Source organism: Erythrolamprus reginae, chromosome 5 (assembly GCF_031021105.1).
Source record: "Erythrolamprus reginae isolate rEryReg1 chromosome 5, rEryReg1.hap1, whole genome shotgun sequence".
In the NCBI taxonomy this organism is placed as follows: Eukaryota; Metazoa; Chordata; class Lepidosauria; order Squamata; family Dipsadidae; genus Erythrolamprus; species Erythrolamprus reginae.
Window position 1 is genome coordinate 6,956,076 of NC_091954.1, and position 22,170 is coordinate 6,978,245.

Below are 22,170 nucleotides of genomic sequence, written 5' to 3' on the forward strand. Positions count from 1 at the left end.
ATGATCCCGCTATATAGAGCACTGGTGAGACCACATTTGGAATACTGTGTTCAGTTCTGGAGACCTCACCTACAAAAAGATATTGACAAAACTGAACGGGTCCAAAGACGGGCTACAAGAATGGTGGAAGGTCTTAAGCATAAAACGTATCAGGAAAGACTTCATGAACTCAATCTGCATAGTCTGGAGGACAGAAGGAAAAGGGGGGACATGATCGAAACATTTAAATATGTAAAAAGGTTAAATAAGGTCCAGGAGGGAAATGTTTTTAATAGGAAAGTGAACACAAGAACAAGGGGACACAATCTGAAGTTAGTTGGGGGAAAGATCAAAAGCAACATGAGAAAATATTATTTTACTGAAAGAGTAGTAGATCCTTGGAACAAACTTCCAGCAGACGTGGTTGGTAAATCCACAGTAATTGAATTTAAACATTCGTGGGATAAACATATATCCATCCGAAGATAAGGGCAGACTAGATGGACTATAGTATAAGGGCAGACTAGATGGACCATGAGGTCTTTTTCTGCCGTCAGACTTCTATGTTTCTATATTTCTATGTTTCTATGTTTCTAGACAGTCTAAGGTTAAAGTTATGGGGCTTTGGGGAAGAAATCACAGAGCCAGGTAATGGATTCCAGACATTGACCACTCTGTCGCTGAAGTCATATTTTCTGCAGTTTGGAGCGGTTTACCTTTAGTTTGTATCTATTGCTTGCTCGTGTATTGTTCTGGTTGAAGCCGGAATAGTCATTGACAGGTAGGACATTGTAGTACATAATTTTATGTCTTCTGACTACGCTTGGGTCAGAATAAAAGTGGTATAGTTCTAAATTGTCTAAGCCCAAAATTTCAAGTGGGGTGGCAGAAGGTATTCTGTTGCGAGCAGAAGAGCGGAGGACTCTTCTCGTGAAATATTTCTGGATTATCTCGATTGTATTTATGTCCGATATGCAGTGCGGGTTCCAGACAAATGAGCTGTATTCGAGAATTGATCTAGCAAATGTTTTGTATGCTCCGGCTAACCTTATACAGTGATCCCTCATTTTTCGCGGGGAATGCGTTCCAAAACCACCCGTGAAAAATGAATTTCCGTGAAGTAGAGGAAATATATATATTTTTTATGTATTTAATGAGTATTTGGACTTTTAAAATCCACCCTTTGCATTAAACAGTCATCCTATAATGTTTCTCAGCTGGAACTACATGTGATATCCTACCAGTTTCTTTAATAGAGTACAGTAGTACTGTAGAAGAATTTAATGAATTTTTAATGGATTTAAAAATTTTAATGGATTTAAGGCCCCTTTGAAAACCCGTGAAATAGCGAATCCGCGAAAGATGAACCGTGAAGAAGCGAGGGATTACTGTAATATTACTTCAAGTAATTAGTTATATCTCAAGACATAAAATGGTCACCTAACATCAAAAACATCATCAAAAAAGCACAACAAAGAATGTTCTTTCTGCGCCAGCTCAGGAAGCTCAAACTGCCCAAGGAGCTGCTGATACAGTTCTACAGAGGAATCATTGAGTCTGTCATCTGCACCTCTATAACTGTCTGGTTTGGTGCTGCAACCCAACAGGACCGACACAGACTTCAGAGGAGAATCAGAACTGCAGAAAAAGCAATTGCTGCCAACCTGCCTTCCATTGAGGACCTGTATACTGCACGAGTCAAAAAGAGGGCGGGGGAAATATTTACTGACCCCTCACATTCTGGACACAAACTGTTTCAACTCCTACCCTCAAAACGTCGCTACAGAGCACTGCACACCAAGACAACTAGACACAAGAACAGGTTTTTTCCGAACGCCATCACTCTGCTAAACAAATAATTCCCTCAACACTGTCAGACTTTCTACTAAATCTGCACTTCTATTCTACTAGTTTTTCGCATCATTCCTATCACCCATTTCCTCCCATGTTGACTGTATGGCTGTAACTTGTTGCTTATATCCTAAGATTTTTATTAATATTGCTTCTTCATTGCTTATTTGACCCCTATGTCTGCGGAGAGGGGCGGCATACAAATCTGATTAAACTTAAATTAAACTTAAACTAACTATGACAATCATTAAGTGTTGTACCACATGATTCTTGACAAATGTATATTTTATCTTATGTACGCTGGGAGCATATGCACCAAGACAAATTCCTTGTGTGTCCAATCACACTTGGCCAATAAAAATTCTATTCTATTCTAGTTTCTGGAGGCAAAAATAAAAAATAATAATCCTATCCCATGGTCTTTTTTTTTTGATAGCTTGGTTGGGTGCATGGGGTGAAAAATATGGATTGTTGTTTCCAGGCATCAATCAGAGGCTCCTTCACATAGGGGCTCTGAGAACGTTGTTTAAGAATAACAAGATAGGTGGGTAGCAGGAGGCCCTTCCTGAGACCTTGCGGGAATTGATAAGTGCATTGGTACGATGTACTCCTTCGTAGGCTACACCAATACTTCTATGCTTGTTCTTCCTGCTGATCGACTGTAGTCTTGCAGCTGGTGTCTTAAATCAGAACTCGAAGATGGAGTTGTAACAGGACACTAGAGCAGGGTCATAAAAGTTGATGTGGGCTAGTAATGTTGACTTATTGCCAAAATAGATTTGCCTTTTGCCCTGTGTGGCATCATGGCCAACCACGGGTCTATATTCAGTAACAATTGTAGAATTAACTGGAGAATCAGGAGCTGGTGTGTGTATGCATCTTGTATCTCACCTGCTACATACATCTTTTCGGCAAAGAATTTTATTTATTTTTTTCTCTCCAATCACAGTACAATAAAAATTATAACAACAACAACATCAAATTATTTTACAATAAAAACACAAATCGTTTTACAATTCTAGTATCTCACAAAGAATAGGCTGAAATGTTTCAAATATCTCCTAATCGCTTCCATATCAATTTTCATATATAATCAGTACCCTTTACAAATAGTTAACGCCAATTATTAAAATACCCTTAAAATAAACATTTGAAAAATTCTTACAGTAGCGTAGTCAAAGGGGAAAAAATAAACCCCATAATATCACCAAATATTGCCTAATTAATCCAATTACCAACCTAATTACTAATTGTTTTGTATAAAAAATTAAAAATGAAAAGGATGGAATCAAAATAAAATTAAACGTATAAAAATTAAAATGACATTAAGCCTCTAAAGAAATTAAGAAATTAAAAAAAACGTAAGACAGAGAATAGAAAATTACACCAAATAGATAAGATAAATATAGGTGTAAAGACGCAGCAGAATAAAAGAAAGAAAGCTAGGGGGGGAAAAGAAAAGCACAAAACAAAAAAAGAAAGAAGAGGACTTCAGCAAAGCTTTTGATACGGTTCCACATAAAGAGCTGATAGATAAATTAGTGAAGATTGGACTTAATCCCTGGATAGTTCAGTGGGTTTCAAGCTGGCTGAAGCGTAGACATCAGAGAGTTATTGTTAACGGCGAGTATTCTGAGCAGAGTCAGGTTACAAGCGGTGTGCCACAAGGGTCTGTTCTGGGTCCTATTCTTTTTAATATGTTTGTGAGTGACATAGGGGAAGGTTTGGTAGGGAAGGTTTGCCTATTTGCCGATGACTCTAAAGTGTGCAATAGGGTTGATATTCCTGGAGGGGTCTGTAATATGGTAAATGATTTAGCTTTACTAGATAAATGGTCAAAGCAATGGAAACTGTAGTTTAATGTTTCCAAATGTAAAATAATGCACTTGGGGAAAAGGAATCCTCAATCTGAGTATTGTATTGGCAGTTCTGTGTTAGCAAATACTTCAAAAGAAAAGGATTTAGGGGTAGTGATTTCTGACAGTCTCAAAATGGGTGAACAGTGCAGTCAGGCGGTAGGGAAAGCAAGTAGGATGCTTGGCTGCATAGCTAGAGGTATAACAAGCAGGAAGAGGGAGATTGTGATCCCCTTATATAGTGCGCTGGTGAGACCACATTTAGAATACTGTGTTCAGTTCTGGAGACCTCACCTACAAAAAGATATTGACAAAATTGAACAGGTCCAAAGATGGGCTACAAGAATGGTGGAAGGTCTTAAGCATAAAACGTATCAGGAAAGAATTTAAACATGCCTGGGATAAACATATATCCATCGTAAGATAAAATACAGAAAATAGTATAAGGGCAGACTCGATGGGCCATGAGGTCTTTTTCTGCCGTCAGACTTCTATGTTTCTAGGAAAGAGCAAAGACTTCTCCACCTATCTCCTTATAGCATTTTCCAAAGTTTGCAAAGTTTTAAAATTGCCTTGTAAAAAAGAGCACACCCAACAGAATCCTCCAGCCCGAACAAAGAAAAGAAAAGAAATAAATCTTCACATACATCTTCTCAAGGATTTACATTCCCTTTGCGTGGAAAAAGGGGAAAGCTATTGCATTTTGGGATTTGCACCAAAGAGCACACGCCATTCCCCCGCTGGCTTGGTGCAGTTCAGCTTTTAAAAATAAGGCTTTTCTCTATCCACCTTTTCCATCCCATGCATGATTTTATACACTTCGATCAAGTCACCCCTTAAACGTCATCTTTCAAGGCTGAAGAGACCAAGGTGGATGGGGGAGGGCGCTTTTACCCTTCCCTGATTCCAGAGAAGCCTTTGGAGCCTGAAGAGGGAGAAACATGAGCCTACTGGGCCCACCAGAAGTTGGGAAACAGGTTCCAGCCTCCAGAGGCCCTCCAAGGGGCAGGAAGCTATTTTTGCCCTCCCCAGGCATTGAATTATGGGTGGGGGCACTCGTGCAGGAGCAATGCTACACATGCAAGGTCTTTCAGCACCCAAGGAAAAAAAGATTCGCCATCACTGCTATAGAGGGTTCTTTTTCCATTTCATCCTTCATGGCACTGAACTTCATGTTCAGTTCTGGAGACCTCACCTACAAAAAGATATTGACAAAATTGAACGGGTCCAAAGACGGGCTACAAGAATGGTGGAAGGTCTTAAGCATCAAACGTATCAGGAAAGACTTAATGAACTCAATCTGTCTAGTCTGGAACAGAAGGAAAAGGGGGGACATGATCGAAACATTTAAATATGTTAAAGGGTTAAATAAGGTTCAGGAGGGAAGTGTTTTTAATAGGAAAGTGAACACAAGAACAAGGGGACACAATCTGAAGTTAGTTGGGGGAAAGATCAAAAACAACGTGAGAAAATATTATTTCACTGAAAGAGTAGTAGATCCTTGGAACAAACTTCCAGCTGACGTGGTTGGTAAATCCACAGTAACTGAATTTAAACATGCCTGGGATAAACATATATCCATTGTAAGATAAAATACAGGAAATAGTATAAGGGCAGACTAGATGGACCATGAGGTCTTTTTCTGCTGTCAGTCTTCTATGTTTCTATGGCACCATTTCAGCCCTTCATGGCACCGGACCAGACTATCTCAGGGACCGCCTTCTGCTGCACGAATCCTAGCGACCAGTTAGGTCCCACAGAGTGGGTCTTCTCCGGGTCCCGTCAACTAAAGAATGTCACTTGGCGGGACCCAGGGGAAGAGCCTTCTCTGTGGCGCCCCGTCCCTCTGGAACCAACTCCCCCCAGAGATTAGAATTGTTCCCACCCTCCTCGCCTTTCGTAAGCTGCTTAAAACCCACCTTTACCGCCAGGCATGGGGGAATTGAGATTCTCTTTCCCCCTAGGCCTTTACAATTTTATGCATGGTATGTCTGTATGTATGTTTGGTTTTACAACAGGGGTTTTTAACTGTTTATATTGGATTGTCATATGCTGTTTTACTACTGTTGTTAGCCGCCCCGAGTCTACGGAGAGGGGCGGCATACAAATCCAATAAAATCAAATCAAATCCTCCAAGAAGCTTCATAAATCAAGGGCAGTGATGGGATACAAGAGAGGAGAGAGGTGGCATAGTCACCATGTGATCCAAGGTTTCAGCCACCCCCTTATTATATATTTAACTCTTGGCTCTTGCAGGTCAATTGATGACAGGAGGTCTCCTAACATTCCGCGTAGCCATGACAATGAGTGGGAAGATAAGTTATAGAGTGTCGTTTCGGTGTGTATTCGGTGACTCTAGGAACGGAACACTGATTTTAAACGGGTGCCTAGAAAACACAACAGATCTCCTTTTGTGGCCTGAATCTGCTTGGTATTGTCAGGGGCAAAATAAAAATAAAAAAATCAGGACCATCCATTAGGTTGCAGCAGAGAAGCCCATTCATGCCTTTACGCAAGCCTTTAGTCAACTAAAGTTCAGTCCTAAATCGATAAGGGTCAATCCTACATGGTTTAGGACCAGACTACCTACGGGACCGTCTTCTGCCTCGTGCATCCCAGCGGCCAGTTAAGTCCCACAGAGTCGGCCTTCTCCAGGTCCCGTCAGCCAGACAATGTCGCCTGGTAGGGCCTAGGGGAAGACCCTTCTCTGCGGCAGCCCCAGCCTTCTGCAATGAGCTCCATCTGGATATATGTACCGCCCCCTCCCTCCCGGGTCTTTTGTAAAGCTATGATGACCTAGCTATGCTGGCGGGCATGAAGCCGTGAGCAACAAGATTGTCTCCAGTCGATGTTGTAAATGATTGAATTGGATGAAGGTGGATGACTGTGCATGGGGTTGTTAGTATTTTTGCTAATTTTGTATATTTCTTTTTTAAAAAAAAATAATTAGATTTCTACACATATATTGTTTTTATTACAACGTTGTACACAGCCCTGAGTTGCTTTGAGAAGGGCGGCATGGAAGTCTAATTAATCAATAAATAAAATAAATAAATATTGAGATGGAATTGGACTCAGACCGTTTGTGGGGACTTAACAACTCTAAGCTGATGACACACTTAATTCCACCACCACTTCACTATTATTTATTTATTTATTTATTTATTATTTATGTATGTATTTATTTATTTATTTATTTATTTATTTATTTATTTGTTCGTTCATTCGTTCGTTCGTTCGTTCATTCATTCATTCATTCATTCATTTATTTTGACTTCTATGCTGCCCAATCCTGAGGGGATTCAGGGCAGCTTACAATATAAAATTCCCATATAGAATTACAAATAACAATAAGAAGTCAATAAAAAATAATAATTCTAAAACCTTAATTTAAAACTCATAACAAAGCAACTCGGAACACACATACATACCATTCACGTAGATTAGATTAGATTAGATTTATTGGATTTATATGCCGCCCCTCTCCGCAGACTCGGGGCGGCTCACAACAATGTCAAAAACAGTACATAGTGACAAATCTAATATTTACCAATCTAATTACAGTTTTAGATTTAAAAATTCATAAAAGCAACCCCAATATATATAAACAAGCACACAATCAATCATACAACAAAGCAACATGGGCAAGGGGGAGATGTTTCAATTCCCCCATGCCTGATTGGAGAGGTGGGTTATAAGGAGTTTACGAAAGGCAAGGAGGGTGGGGGCAATCCTAATCTTAGGGGGGAGCTGGTTCCAGAGGGTCGGAGCCACCACAGAGAAGGCTCTTCCCTTGGGTCCCACCAGACGACATTGTTTAGTCGACGGGACCCAGAGAAGGCCCACTCTGTGGGACCTAACCGGTCGCTGGGATTCGTGCGGCAGAAGGCGGTTCCTGAGTAATCATGTTCATACTTAGCCTCTCTTCCCCAAACCAAAAAAAGTCTGATCTTGATGATGGGCAGTTAATAGAACGAGGATGTTGAGTATCGGGACTACTTTCACAATGGGTACATGGAACATTTCCTACAAGGATCTTGTTTAAACTAGAAGAAGGAGACCAGAGAGTTACTTTATATATATATATATATATATATATTAAAAAAATAAAGGTTCTTAGTCACCTGGGAGCTGACAAATTGTTAATCTGTGAACTGAAGCCACCTCCTTTAATTAAAAAGCATCATATCCAGCCATTACTCTACATCTGCTTTGGAAATTGTAGCAGATGTTGTGCTATAAATATTTTTTTTTCCATTAATCATGATGTTAGAAATGTTTGCAAAAAGCATTGCTATTATTTTAAGCATCCTATAGAATGGCCTTAACATCTTCCCAAAAAGCCATGCCAATTCTATCATTCCAATCACTGATAAGCCAGGTGATCAAAATCAGCCCATGGCGTATAGGTTGAGACCCATGGATAGAAGTTACCAAACTCAGCCACCATCTATCTATCTATCTATCTATCTATCTATCTATCTATCTATCTATCTATCTATCTATCTATCTATCTATCTATCTATCTATTCATTCATTTGTCCAATACACAAATACATAGGAAGAAAAATAGACATGTAGTAATATATATAAGGGTAAAGTGAACTTAGAGGAGAGGATATATGAAAGAAAGGAAATTTATTTATTTATTTATTTTATTTATTATTTGGATTTGTATGCCGCCCCTCTCCGAAGACTCGGGGCGGCTCACAACAAGTGAAAAACAATCCAATACAATCCAATTAATTAAAATATTATAAGTTTAAGAAAATCCCCAATACTAACATACACACATACAGGCATACCATATATAACTTCAACGTGCCCAGGGGGAGATGTTTAGTTTCCCCATGCCCGATAAGTGAGAGATAAGTGATAAGTGAGAGAAAGGAAAGACAACTGGACAGGGGACGAAAGGCACACCGGTGCACTTATGTACGCCCCTTACTGGCCTCTTAGGAACCTGGAGAGGTCAATCGTGGAGAGTCTAAGGGAGAAATGTTGGGGGTTAGGGGTTGACACAATTGAGTCCGGCAATGAGTTCCACGCTTCGATAACTCGATTGTTGAAATCATATTTTTTATAGTCAAGTTTGGAGCGGTTCGTATTAAGTTTGAATCTGTTGCGTGCTCTTGTGTTGTTGCGGTTGAAGCTGAAGTAGTCATTGACCGGTAGAAAATTGCAGCATATGATCTTGTGGGCAATACTCAAATCGTGTTTTAGGCGCCGTAGTTCTAGGCTTTCTAGACCCAGGATTGTTAGTCTATTTTCGTAGGATGTTCTGTTCCGAGTGGAGGAGTGAAGGGCTCTTCTGGTGAAATATCTTTGGACATTTTCAAGGGTGGTGATGTCTGAGATGTGGTATGGGTTCCAGACAGATGAGCAGTAGTCAAGGATGGGTCTGGCAAAAGTTTTGTAGGGCTCTTGTGAGTAGTGTGAGATTGCCTGAGCAGAAGCTGCGTAGGATCAGGTTAACAACTATGATAGACAGCAATAGTTTCTGGATGTTGTCATAAAAGAGGGCCTGACTTGGTGCACTCACATTGCAGCCCTGGTCAAAAGGGCCCAGCAGAGATTATTCTACCTGAGTATTCTCAGAAGACAACAACTGAATGAAAAACTGCTGGTGACCTTCTACCACTGCACCATAGAGAGCATTTTAACTTACTGCACTTGTGTATGGTTTGCCAATTGCAGAGTGGCAGATAGGACAGCAGTTCAAAGGGTTAATGTCATTGCCCAGAGGATCATTGGCTGCTGATTAGTTTCCGGTCACAATTCAAAGTGTTGATAATGACCTATAAAGGTCTACATGGCATCGGACCAGAATACCTTTGGAACCGTCTTCTGCTGCATGAGTCCCAGCGACCGATAAGGTCCCACAGAGTTGGCCTTCTCCGGGTCCCGTTGACTAAACAATGTCATCTGGCGGGCCCCAGGGGAAGAGCCTTCTCTGTGGTGGCCCTGGTCCTCTGGAATCAACTCCCCCCGGAGATCAGAACAGCCCCCACCCTTCTTGCCTTCTGTAAGTTATTGAAGACCCACCTATGTCATCAGGCATGGGGAAATTAAGATACCCCTGGGCTTATATTGTTTATGTATGGTATGATTGTGTTGCATGGTTTTAATAATGGGTTTTTAGATGTCTTTTAATTTATTTATTAGATTTATTTATTTATTAGATTTGTATGCTGCCCCTCTCCAAAGACTCGGAATATATTGGATTTGTCACATTGTTGCTTTTGTTGTGAGCCGCTCCGAGTCTCCGGACAGGGGCGGCATACAAATCTAATAAATTATAAAATTATTATTATTATTATCATTTGGTTGCCGTCTCTCGTCTTTGGAAGAGGTTTATATCTCCCATCGCCTTCAGAAACTTCAAAACATGCTTAAAGACCCATCTCATCCTGGGCATCCTTTTTTTTTTTTTAACTACCCTGTTTCCCCGATAGTAAGACACCCACGATTGTAAGACGTATCGGGGGTTTCAGTGGGGTCGGCTAATATAAGCCGTACCCCGAAAGTAAGACATATGTCTTACTTTCGGGGAAACACCGCCTCCCTCTCATCTAGCTGCGCGCCGCCTCCTGCCCACGTCCGCACCGTCCCCCTCTCCATATGTCGCCGTGTCTGCCACCTCCCTCTGATCTTAATGAGCGCCGCCTCCTGCCCACTTCCGCGCCGCCCCCCTCCATACGTCACCGCGTCTGCCGCCTCTGTCTGATCCAAATGAGCGCCGCCTCCTGCCCACGTCCGCACCGTCCCCCTCTCCATACGTCGCCGTGTCTGCCACCTCCCTCTGATCTTAATGAGCGCCGCCTCCTGCCCACTTCCGCGCCGCCCCCCTCCATACGTCACCGCGTCTGCCGCCTCCGTCTGATCCAAATGAGCGCCGCCTCCTGCCCACTTCCGCGCCGCCCCCCCCTCTATACGTCACCGCGTCTGCCGCCTCCGTCTGATCCAAATGAGCGCCGCCTCCTGCCCACGCCCACGCCGTCCCCCTCTCCATACATCACCGCGTCTGCCACCTCCCTCTGATCTTAATGAGCGCCGCCTCCTGCCCACTTCCGCGCCGCCCCCCCTCCATACGTCACCGCGTCTAAATGTTAATTTTATGGTTAAAACAAAAAATTCGACAATTTTTTTCCAATATAAGACATACCCCGAAAGTAAGACATAGTGGGGCTTTTGGGGAAAAAAAGAAAGTAAGACACTGTCTTACTTTCGGGGAAACACGGTATTACCATTTGGCAGCCGGTTCAGGATAATAAAAACAAGGACAAAAAAGGCTGAAAAACAGCTTCTATCCAAGGACAATAACTATATTAAATTCCATTCTATAGCGCAATATTAATGCAATTTCGGGAGATTTCAATTCAATTGTATAGGACAGCGCTGGCGAATCTTTTCGGCACTGAATGCCAAAGCAGGATTACATGCGTGCACACCAGAAACCAGAAGAGCAGCCACCATAGTTCCCTCTAAGCTGAGCAGTGAGCAATCGCTCACTTAAAAATCATCATCAACTCAGAGTTTTCCAAACCTGCCCAGAAGCCGAGAGGGAAAGAGTGAGAGGGAAGGAGAGAGAGAGGAAGAGAGGAAGAGAGAGAAACAGATAGAAAAAAGAGAGGAAGGAAAAGAGAAAGAAAAAGAATGGGAGTAAGGAAGAGAGAAAGAAAATCAAAATCTAGTTTGAAACTAGCTCAACTATTTAAGTGGCATTTTGATAATGATAGAGTTGCCCTATTATGAGCTCACTGTTATAGACACACAGTACAGTATTTTATTTTGAAATTCTCTGAGGCAAAACAGGGTGGGTTTTTAATTTGTTTGTTTATTTGTTTGTTTGTTTATTTGTTTGTTTGTTTGTTTGTTTGTTTGTTTATTTATTTATTTATTTATTTATTTATTTATTTATTATCTCTGTGCCGCCCAGTCCCGAAGGGACTGCCGCTCACACACTATACTTTTCCGCCCGCCCCCCCCAAAAAAAAAATTAGAGGGAACACTGGCAGCCACCCCTTGCACTTTTACTGAAAGATCAGTAGATGCTTGTAACATACTTCCTGCAGACGTGGTTGGTAAATCCACAGTAACTGAATTTAAAGTCTACGGAAAGGGGCGGCATACAAATCCAATAAATTATTATTATTATTATTATTATTATTATTATTATTATTATTATTATTATTATTATTATTATTAAACATGCCTGGGATAAACATATATCCATCCTAAGATAAAATACAGGAAATAGTATAAGGGCAGACTAGATGGACCATGAGGTCATTTTCTGCCCTCAATCTTCTATGTTTCTCTGTTTTGGAAGGAGTAAGGCAGCAATCCTTGCTAAAATATCCCCTCCTTGCTCTCGCTTGTGGCAGGAACAAAACACAATGGCTTTTCCGAAGCAGTGTGCAGAGAAGGCAGTTCTGGAAGAAGAGGAGAGGGAGGGAGCCCTTAATAGCTATGATTAATGACGATAGGCTGGAGGAGACCTGGGACACAGCCGCCACATCTATCATCCGTTCCCATCAGTCTCTGCTTCTCTGCCCCTCTTCCACAGCGAGGCATTATAAAAATGTCTTATCGGCTTTACAAGGGGGAGGGATATTTTTTTCCTCGAGAAAGGGCCATTTTTCTATTCTTCCCCTCCACACCCGAAAAGAGATATGGGGGGGAGGAGGAAGGGGGAGGAGGAAGAGGAGAAAAAGAGGGAGGAAGAAGAGGAGGAGGAGGAGGAAGAGAGAAAGAAGAAGAAAGTGAAGGAGAAAGGAGGAGGAGGAAGAGAAAAAAGAGGAGAAAAAAGAAGGAAGAAGGAAGAAGAAGAGGAGGAGGAAGAAGAAGAAGAAGAAGAAGAAGAAGAAGAAGAAGAAGAAGAAGAAGAAGAAGAAGAAGAAGAAGAAGAAGGTGACAAGGGGGAGGAGAAAAAAGAAAAAAAGAAGGAAGAAGAAGAACAGGAAGGAGGAGGAGGAAGACAAAAAGAAGAAGAAAGGGAAGGAGAAAGGAGGAGGAGGGAGAAAAAAGGAGAAGGAAGAAGGAAGAAGGAAGAAGGAAGAAGGAAGAAGAAGAAGAAGAAGGCGACAAGGAGGAGGAGAAAAAAGAAAAAAGGAAGAAAAAGAAAGACAAGGAGGAGGAAGACAAAAAGAAGAAAGGGAAGGAGAAAGGAGGAGGAGGGAGAGAAAAGGAGAAGGAAGAAGGAAGAAGGAAGAAGAAGGAGGAGGAGGAGGAGGAGGCGACAAGGAGGAGGAGAAAAAAGAAAAACAGAGGAAGAAGAAAAAGAAAGACAAGGAGGAGGAGGAAGACAAAAAGAAGAAGAAAGGGAAGGAGGAGAAAAAAGGAGGAGGAGGAGAAAAAGGAGAAGGATGGTGCTAGATAGATGATGGATGGAGAGAGGGGGGAGAGGGAAGGAGAGAGGGAGGGAGAGAGAGAGAGAGACAACAACAACAACACAGAAAAGAAGGAGGTGGTGGGGGGAAAAGCAGGTGAGCAAAGGAGCAACCAAATGGCATCTCTAATACCGGTAAGATATTCAGAGGAAAAAAGTCACCCATGCTGTAATCATTCAAGATTTCAGCAACTCGACTGTACACATGCTGAAGCCACATTTTCAAGGTCTTATCTGCCATATGGTTCCCTGCTAGGGAAGATTTATTAGGTGTAGGAAGCACACTGATAAATTTTACTGCATTTCCCTGAATAGGCAACCTACGGTGTCAATAACAAAGCTCAGGCTGCTTTAATGAAAACTGTAAGCACCAAAGGGTAACCATTTATTTATGAGTCACTATAGTATTACTAGGACAAAATTTATCTTCTCGTGAACTCGGCAGAAATCAAATCTGGTCAGAGAATGCCGAGATCGTAACCATATGTTGACATCTCCCTTCCAGAAGAGAAAACTGCAAGGGAAAGCTTGGGGTGTGTTTGTCTGTGTGTTTGTGTGTGTGTTTTACTTCTCTTTATACATTTTTATTAATTTTCCACTTTTAAAAAAGAAAACACAATAGTAAGTACAGAAGAAATTAAAAGAAAATTAAATTAATAGTAGTATAGTAGGAACATGAGAAAATATTATTTGACTGAAAGAGTAGTAGATCCTTGGAACAAACTTCCAGCAGACGTGGTAGATAAATCCACAGTCACTGAATTGAAACATGCCTGGGATAAACATACAGTGTCCCCTCGATTTTCGCGGGTTCGAACTTTGTGGAAAGTCTATACCACGGTTTTTCAAAAATATGAATTAAAAAATACTTTGCGGGGGTTTTTCTTATACCACGTTTTTTCCCACCCGATGACGTCATATGTCATCGCCAAACTTTCGTCTGCCTTTAATAAATATTTTTTAAAATAAACTTTAATAAATAAACATGGTGAGTAATAATCTGAATGGTTGCTAAGGGAATGGGAAATTGCAATTTAGGGGTTTAAAGTGTTAAGGGAAGGCTTGTGATACTGTTCATAGCCAAAAATAGTGTATTTACTTCCGCATCTCTACTTCGCGGAAATTCAACTTTCACGGGCGGTCTCGGAACGCATCCCCTGCAAAAAGCGAGGGAACACTGTATATCCATCCTAAGATAAAATACAGAAAATAGTATAAGGGCAGACTAGATGGACCATGAGGTCTTTTTCTGCCGTCAGACTTCTATGTTTCAATGTATATTCAGATATTAGCATTATATTAGCATTAAAGTCACTATATTTATATTATATTAATTATACACCAGACTATAATTTGTCTCAAGTATATAAATTAGTTCATGCTTTTTTCCATTAATAAATTCATTCCATATACAATGATTTATCATGCAGGCCATATTGTTCTCCCCCTCCCCAAATTGTAAAGTCTAGATTTTATTTATTACACGCTTCAAAGTATTTTAAAAAGTAAAAATAATAATGTGTTTTATTTCTATCAATCAAATGGTAAATGATTTAGCTTTACTAGATAAATGGTCAAAGCAATGGAAACTGCAGTTTAATGTTTCCAAATATAAAATAATGCATTTGGGGAATCTGAGCATTGCATTGGCAGTTCTGTGTTAGCAAAAACTTCAGAAGAGAAGGATTTAGGGGTAGTGATTTCTGACAGTCTCAAAATGGGTGAGCAGTGTGGTCGGGCAGTAGGAAAAGCAAGTAGGATGCTTGGCTGCATAGCTAGAGGTATAACAAGCAGGAAGAGGGAGATTGTGATCCCCTTATATAGAGCGCTGATGAGACCACATTTGGAGTACTGTGTTCAGTTCTGGAGACCTCACCTACAAAAAGAGATTGACAAAATTGAACGGGTCCAAAGACGGGCTACAAGAATGGTGGAAGGTCTTAAGCATAAAACGTATCAGGAAAGACTTCATGAACTCAATCTGTATAGTCTGGAGGACAGAAGGAAAAGGGGGGACATGATCGAAACATTTAAATATGTTAAAGGGTTAAATAGTGTTCAGGAGGGAAGTGTTTTTAATAAGAAAGTGAACACAAGAACAAAGGGACACAATCCGAAGTTAGTTGGGGGAAAGATCAAAGGCAACATGAGAAAATATTATTTTACTGAAAGAGTAGTAGATCCTTGGAACAAACTTCCAGTAGAAGTGGTTGGTAAATCCACAGTAACCGAATTTAAACATGCCTGGGATAAACATATATCCATTGTAAGATAAAATACAGGAAATAGTATAAGGGCAGACTAGATGGACCATGAGGTCTTTTCCTGCCATCAGTCTTCTATGTTTCTATGTTTCTAAATGAGAATTTTGATTCTGATAATCATTGTAACTGTTTGAAGATTTCTGCATGTCCTTCGTTACAGTGAAACGCAATGACTGTTTTTTCCCCCTTAGTATCTGGGAACAATGAATTTGAAAGGCGTTAGTAATTTTCAGCAAATTAAAGGTGGGATTACCCAACGTAAATATCCACTGAAGGAATAAATGAGAACTTAGATAGAAGAACAGAGGAACAAACTCCTTCGCTCATATTCTCGACTGTGCAAACATAACCATCACGAACATTAGAGCTCTACGTAGCAATTAAAAGGTTTCTCAAAACTAATTGCACGCATCACGTTCAGCAGAAATGTTATGTCACCCAACATCGCTGTACATACACTAAGATGCGTGCCTGTATTCTGAAAAAGTACTTTCCCTGCTCTAAAATTATACTGAAAATGACTTGGAAAATAGATAAAGGCCTGGTGTCAATGGAGATTATCCATCATTCTGGTCATGGCTGTCCCAGAGGTGCTTTTTTTTTTTGGAAAAGACAACTGGATTTTTTTTCCTTTTTCCTTTGAAAATGTTTGGCTTCTTAGATGAGAAGCAAAATGTTTAAAAAAACAAACAACAGCCCCACCCCAAGAAGGTCCAGTTCTCTTTTGGGGGAAAAAAGCCCCTTTTTGAGATAAATTGGTTGGTTGGTTGGTTGGTTGGTTGGTTGGTTGGTTGGTTGGTTGGTTGGTTGGTTGGTTGGTTGGTTGGTTGATTCATTCATTCATTCATTCATTCATTCATTCATTCATTCTTTCATTCATTCATTCATTCATTCTTTCATTCATTCTTTCATTCAATTTTTATGCCGCCCTTCTCCTTAGACTCAGGGCGGTTTACAACATGTTAGCAATAGCACTTTTTAACAGAGCCAGCATATTGCTCCCACAATCCAGGCCCACATTTGACCCACCTCGGAAGGATGGAAGGCTGAGTCAACCTTGAGCCGGTGATGAGATTTGAACCGCTGACCTACAGATCTACAGTCAGCTTCAGTGGCCTGCAGTACAGCACTCTACCTGCTGCGCCACCCCGGCTCTTGTGTGTTTCCCGTTGCAGAATTAAAGGTTGTGTTTAAGCAGTGCTTCTCAAATAGTGGGGTGGCATAGGCTCATCTTCACGGAGCTATGATGTTGGAGAATATTCCAATTGGGAACCTCACTGCCACTCACTGTAAAATGTTCATGTAGAGAGGATATTTCATACTATTAAGACAAATCAGCAAAAAAATAAAGATTTTGTAGGGAGGTGGAGATGTTCAGAAGACTTCCAACAAAATTACGAGGTCCCGAAGGAGCGGAAATGTCTATTGAGCCAATTTATGCCAGCTGTATTGATATATATACCCAGCTAACTGAAAGAACCCACAAAGACTTGCAATTTAAGCATGTATAAAATGCTTGTTCTATATCTATCATCTCATAAAACCACAGACCCTTAAATTAAAGACTGAGTCATTGGCTAAACCATCTGTCTAGTGTAGGGTTTCCTGCCTAAGCAGGGGGTTAGACTAGAAGACCAAGATGATGATTATTATTGTTGTTGTTGTTGTTGTTGTTATTATTATTATTATTATTATCATCATCATCATCATCATCATCATCAATATTATCATTGAAGTTTCTTTATATTAGGAGCAGTCCATAAAGCAAATACATGTATCCCATAAACAAGAATGTGAAAAAGTGAAATTAGTATCCCCTAGTATAGTGGTACCTCTACCTACAAAGGCCTCTACTTATGAACTTTTCTAGATAAGAACCAGGTGTTCAAGATTTTTTTGCCTCTTCTCAAGAACCATTTTCCACTTACAAACCCGAGCCTCTGAAACTGTAACCAGAAAAAGCAGGGAGAAGCCTCCGTGGGGCCTCTCTAGGAATCTCCTCGGAGGAAACATGGCTGGAAAAGACGGGGAGAAGCCTACGTGGGGCCTTTCAAGGAATCTCCTGGGTGGAAACAGGGCCAAAAAAAGCAGGGAGAAGCCTCCGTGAGGCCTCTCTAGGAATCTCCTGAGAGGAAACATGGCCGGAAAAGGCGGGGAGAAGCCTACATGGGGCCTTTCTAGGAATCTCCTGGGTGGAAACAGGACCAGAAAAAGCAGGGAGAAGCCTCCGTGAGGCCTCTCTAGGAATCTCCTGAGAGGAAACATGGCCGGAAAAGGCGGGGAGAAGCCTACATGGGGCCTTTCTAGGAATCTCCTGGGTGGAAACAGGGCCAGAAAAAGCAGGGAGAAGCCTCCGTGGGGCCTATCTAGGAATCTTCTGAGAGGAAACAGGGCTGGAAAAGGTGGGGAGAAGCTTACATGGGGCCTTTCTAGGAATCTCCTGAGAGGAAACAGGGCCGGAAAAGTAGGGAGAAGCCTCCGTGGGGCCTCTCTAGGAATCTCCTGGGAGGAAACATGGCCAGAAAAGGCAGGGAGAAGCCTACGTGGGGCCTTTCTAGGAAACTCCTGGGTGGAAACAGGGCCTGAAAAAGCAGGGAGAAGCCTCCGTGGGGCCTCTCTAGGAATCTCCTGGGAGGAAACAGCCTCCACCCTCCCTGTGGTTTCCCCAATCGCACACATTATTTGCTTTTACATTGATTCCTATGGGGAAAATTGCTTCTTCTTACAAACCTTCTACTTAAGAACCTGGTCACGGAACGAATTAAATTCATAAGTAGAGGTACCACTCTACTGTCCTCTTAAATTGGAGAAACTTCCCCAAAAAGTTCCACTTTGAAAAATTAAAATAAAATAAAGGGCCTTTAAAAGTACAACTACTCTTTTTAAGACAAGAACCAATAGCATCATTTATAGACTTGATCCCCAAACAATATTTAAACACTATAATTTTTGATATATTTGGATGGTAATAAATCTCAGGACTTCTTTTAAGATAAGTATCATTATGCCTATCGTGAACTGTTAAATAACCAGGGGGGGAATTCATATTTCTGATACGATTGCTACTCATAAAACAACTGGAGCTCAGAGGCAAAAGTTTCAAGCAAATTAGAGAGGAAGAATGTTTCTTTCAAAAGTGTGCGGATCAAATGGCGCCTCGTGCTGTATCATGAGTTTTCTTTTAAAATGAACTCAAGCTTCTCCATACATAGGCAAGTTCTTCTATAGATGCTGGATCAAAGCCAATGTTTTAAATAGATGTAAACATACAGAGAAGAGGGTTCACAGCTGGATTGATTTCCTTGCACAGAAACACCCTCGTACAAGTAATAAGTGAGCAATTTCTCAGCAAAACACTCAAGACTCCATCTTTCAAGGCTTCTAATGGTGCGGTTAGGTGCGGGCACTCCGGTAGTGACCCGCCAATAATATAATTTTGGCATGATGGCTCCGCACCGCCATGTTTTTTTGTAATTTTTGGCAATTTTTCAGCTCTCTGAGCATGCACGGAAGTAAAATTGTCTCTCTGAGCATGCGCGGAAGTAAAATTGTCTCTCTGTGCATGCGCGGAAGTAAAATTGTCTCTCTGAGCATGCGCGGAAGTAAAATCATGCACCAGGACGTGTGTACGAGCATAGATTTAAAAGTTTTAAAGATTTAATTGGATTTGTATGCCGCCCCTCTCCGGGGACTCGGGGCGGCTCACAACATATACAAAAAACAGAAAACAATAGTAAACAATCCAATTAATAGTAATGTACATTTAAAAAAACAATGCTTTGAAAAATCTAATTTAAGAAGTTGTCGTTACCATTCATTCAACAATCATACTAAACATTCATTGGTCAGGGGGACGATCTAAACACGATCTAAGGTGACCAGACGTCCCACTTTCCACGGGACAGCCACACTTTTTCATAATCTGTCCCGTGTCCCAGGCCTTTTCGGAAATGTCCCAATTTTCTTCCTTCCCCCACCCCCTCTCTCTCCTCTATGGTGATGGCAGAAGGAAACAGCGAAGTGTCTTGGGTCGTCCTGGGCGGGTTGTACTTCCTGTGTCTCCCAGGTTGTACTTCCTGTGCCTCCCAGTACTTCCTGTGTCACTCTCAGGGTAGGACACGGCCTGGGCACCGGCAGCCTGTACATCGCCGAGATGTAAAACTCTTCAACACCACCGACAACACAACTACTCTCCAAAAAGACCTTGACGCTGTTTCTGAGTGGTCTAACACATGGCAACTCCAAATCTCAACTAGCAAATGCTCTGTCCTACACATTGGGAAGAAGAATCTGAACTCCAAATACGAACTGAATAATCAAATTATCACAGATAATCCCCACTCGGTTAAAGACCTTGGTATACTAATAACCAAAGATTTAAGTGCCAAAGCCCACTGCAACAATATAGCCAAGAAGGCTTCAAGAGTTGTAAACCTAACCCCACGTAGCTTCTGCTCTGGCAATCTCACACTACTTATCAGAGCTTACAAAACTTTTGCCAGACCAATCCTCGAATACAGCTCATCTGTTTGGAACTCATATCGCATCTCAGACATTAACACCCTTGAAAATGTCCAAAGATACTTCACCAGAAGAGCCCTTCACTCCTCCACTCGAAATAGAATACCCTACGAGACTAGACTTTCAATCCTGGGCCTAGAAAGTTTAGAACTAAGACGCCTTAAACAAGATCTAAGTATTTGCCCACAAGATCATATGCTGCAACGTCCTGCCTGTCAGTGACTACTTCAGCTTCAACCACAACAACACAAGAGCACACAACAGATTTAAACTTAATATTAACTGCTCCAAACTTGACTGTAAAAAATATGACTTCAGTAACCGAGTTGTCGAAGCATGGAACTCATTACCGGACTCCATAGTGTCATCCCCAAACCCCCAACACTTTACCCTTAGATTATCTACGGTTGACCTATCCAGATTCCTAAGAGGTCAGTAAGGGGCGAGTACAAATGCACTACAGTGCCTTCCGTCCCCTGTCCTATTGCTCTCCTATATCTCCTATACCTTTCTTCTATTCCTATATCTCTTCTTCTATTCTTTCATTGATATGTTCTATTACTATACCTTCTTTTCTATTATTTCTTAGATATATTTTACTATGAGTATCTCCTCTATAACCTTCATCATGTATTTTACTATGTGTATATAGATATATACCCACTAAAACCCTCATTGTGTATTGGACAAAAATTAATAAATAAATAAAAATTAATAAATAAAAAATTAATAAATAAAATAAAAATTAATAAATACCCGGGAGAAAAAGGGAAGGAGGATGAGAGAGAGAAAAAAAATAAAGACAACACACACACACACACACCATCAATGGTGTCCCGCTTCAGCAATTTAAAAATCTGGTCACTTTACGTTACTCCTGTCAACTTCCGGGCAGGTGTAGAACAAAGGATGACCTTGAGAATCTAGAAGGAATTTGTTATGGATACATTTCTACTTCCCTCAGGCAGCAACCCCTCCCAAGTTCCCACAGCATGAATACAGACCAATATATAATATGTGACAGGCCAAAGTCTCCAAATCAAATGAGGGTTCCGGCCTGACACTCTCACCAAGGAAGTCCTTTGTAGTAGCCACAAGACAATTTAAAGAAACAAAAGCATTTATTATATCCTGTGAATTGGTTCATTGTTGGAAGATATTTTATCTGCATAAAATAAATGTCCCCTATCAACACATAATTTATATGGCTGTAATTCCCAGCAATTGCGTATATTGTTTTACATAAAGTTAACTCAATCTGTCTCCTGTTAAGATGCCTTCCTGAGTATTAAATTATTTTCAATAAATTTGCTTTCACATTACTTTATTACACAAATAAATAGCTGCAGAAAATATGAAAAGAAAGTTTCCCATTAGCAATTTACTTCTCCATGTAATGATATTCAGGTCTCCATAACTTATATATATATATATATATGTCTGGGCTGCCCACATACAACAGCAGTCATTGAGGATAAAAATAACATTTTTAAAAACCTCCACTGATTAATGTAGTTAAGTCCTGAGACTGGGGCAAAGTTATAATGACATAATAACGAAATTAAGGGAGCCATTTGTCAAGGAAGTTTACATATCATATTTGATTTCCTCTCTCTGAATAAATTCCCCCAAAAGATTTTTCCACTGAATTCATTCCAAACCCATTTAGGTTCAACTAGAATGTTTGAAATATGTATCCGATGCCAAATGCATATCAAATATTTCTTTCTCTGACAGTCATTGATGTAAAGTTGCTACCTACTTAAGAAGTCCAAGAATTATTTCCCCGAAATCTTTCTAGCCATCAGAAAACCTCTCAATTTATTTACTTATTGCTGGATTTGGATGTCCACGTTTATTGCTTTTACGGATAGCTCAACAAGGCAAGCCTATCCAACATATCCAGACAAATTCCTCCTCTTTCCCTTTTCTTTACGAAAATGAACATTCTTTAATTTCACAACATATAACCATTGTTTCAATTTTAAAAAGGGACAATCCTAGACCAGGCCAAGTCAAAACACACCAGACAATTTTTTGAAGCCTGGCACGAATCCCAGCGGCCAGTTAGGTCCCACAGAGTGGGTCTTCTCCAGGTCCCGTCAACTAAACAATGTCGCTTGGCGGGACCCAGGGGAAGAACCTTCTCTGTGGTGGCCCCGGCCCTCTGGAACCAATTCCCCCCAGAGATTAGAATTGCCCCCACCCTCCTTGCCTTTCCTAAGCTGCTTAAAACCCACCTCTGCCGCCAGGCATGGGGGAATGAAGATTCCTTTTCCCCCTAAGCCTTTACAATTGTATGCATGGT

The 22,170-nt window shown here is 40.9% G+C and overlaps 1 protein-coding gene across 1 annotated transcript in view; it reads right to left on the bottom strand.

The window, feature by feature from the left end:
- LRMDA (leucine rich melanocyte differentiation associated) overlaps positions 1-22,170 on the bottom strand; it is a 936,663-nt gene that overhangs the window by 760,848 nt on the left and 153,645 nt on the right. The window lies entirely within an intron of this gene.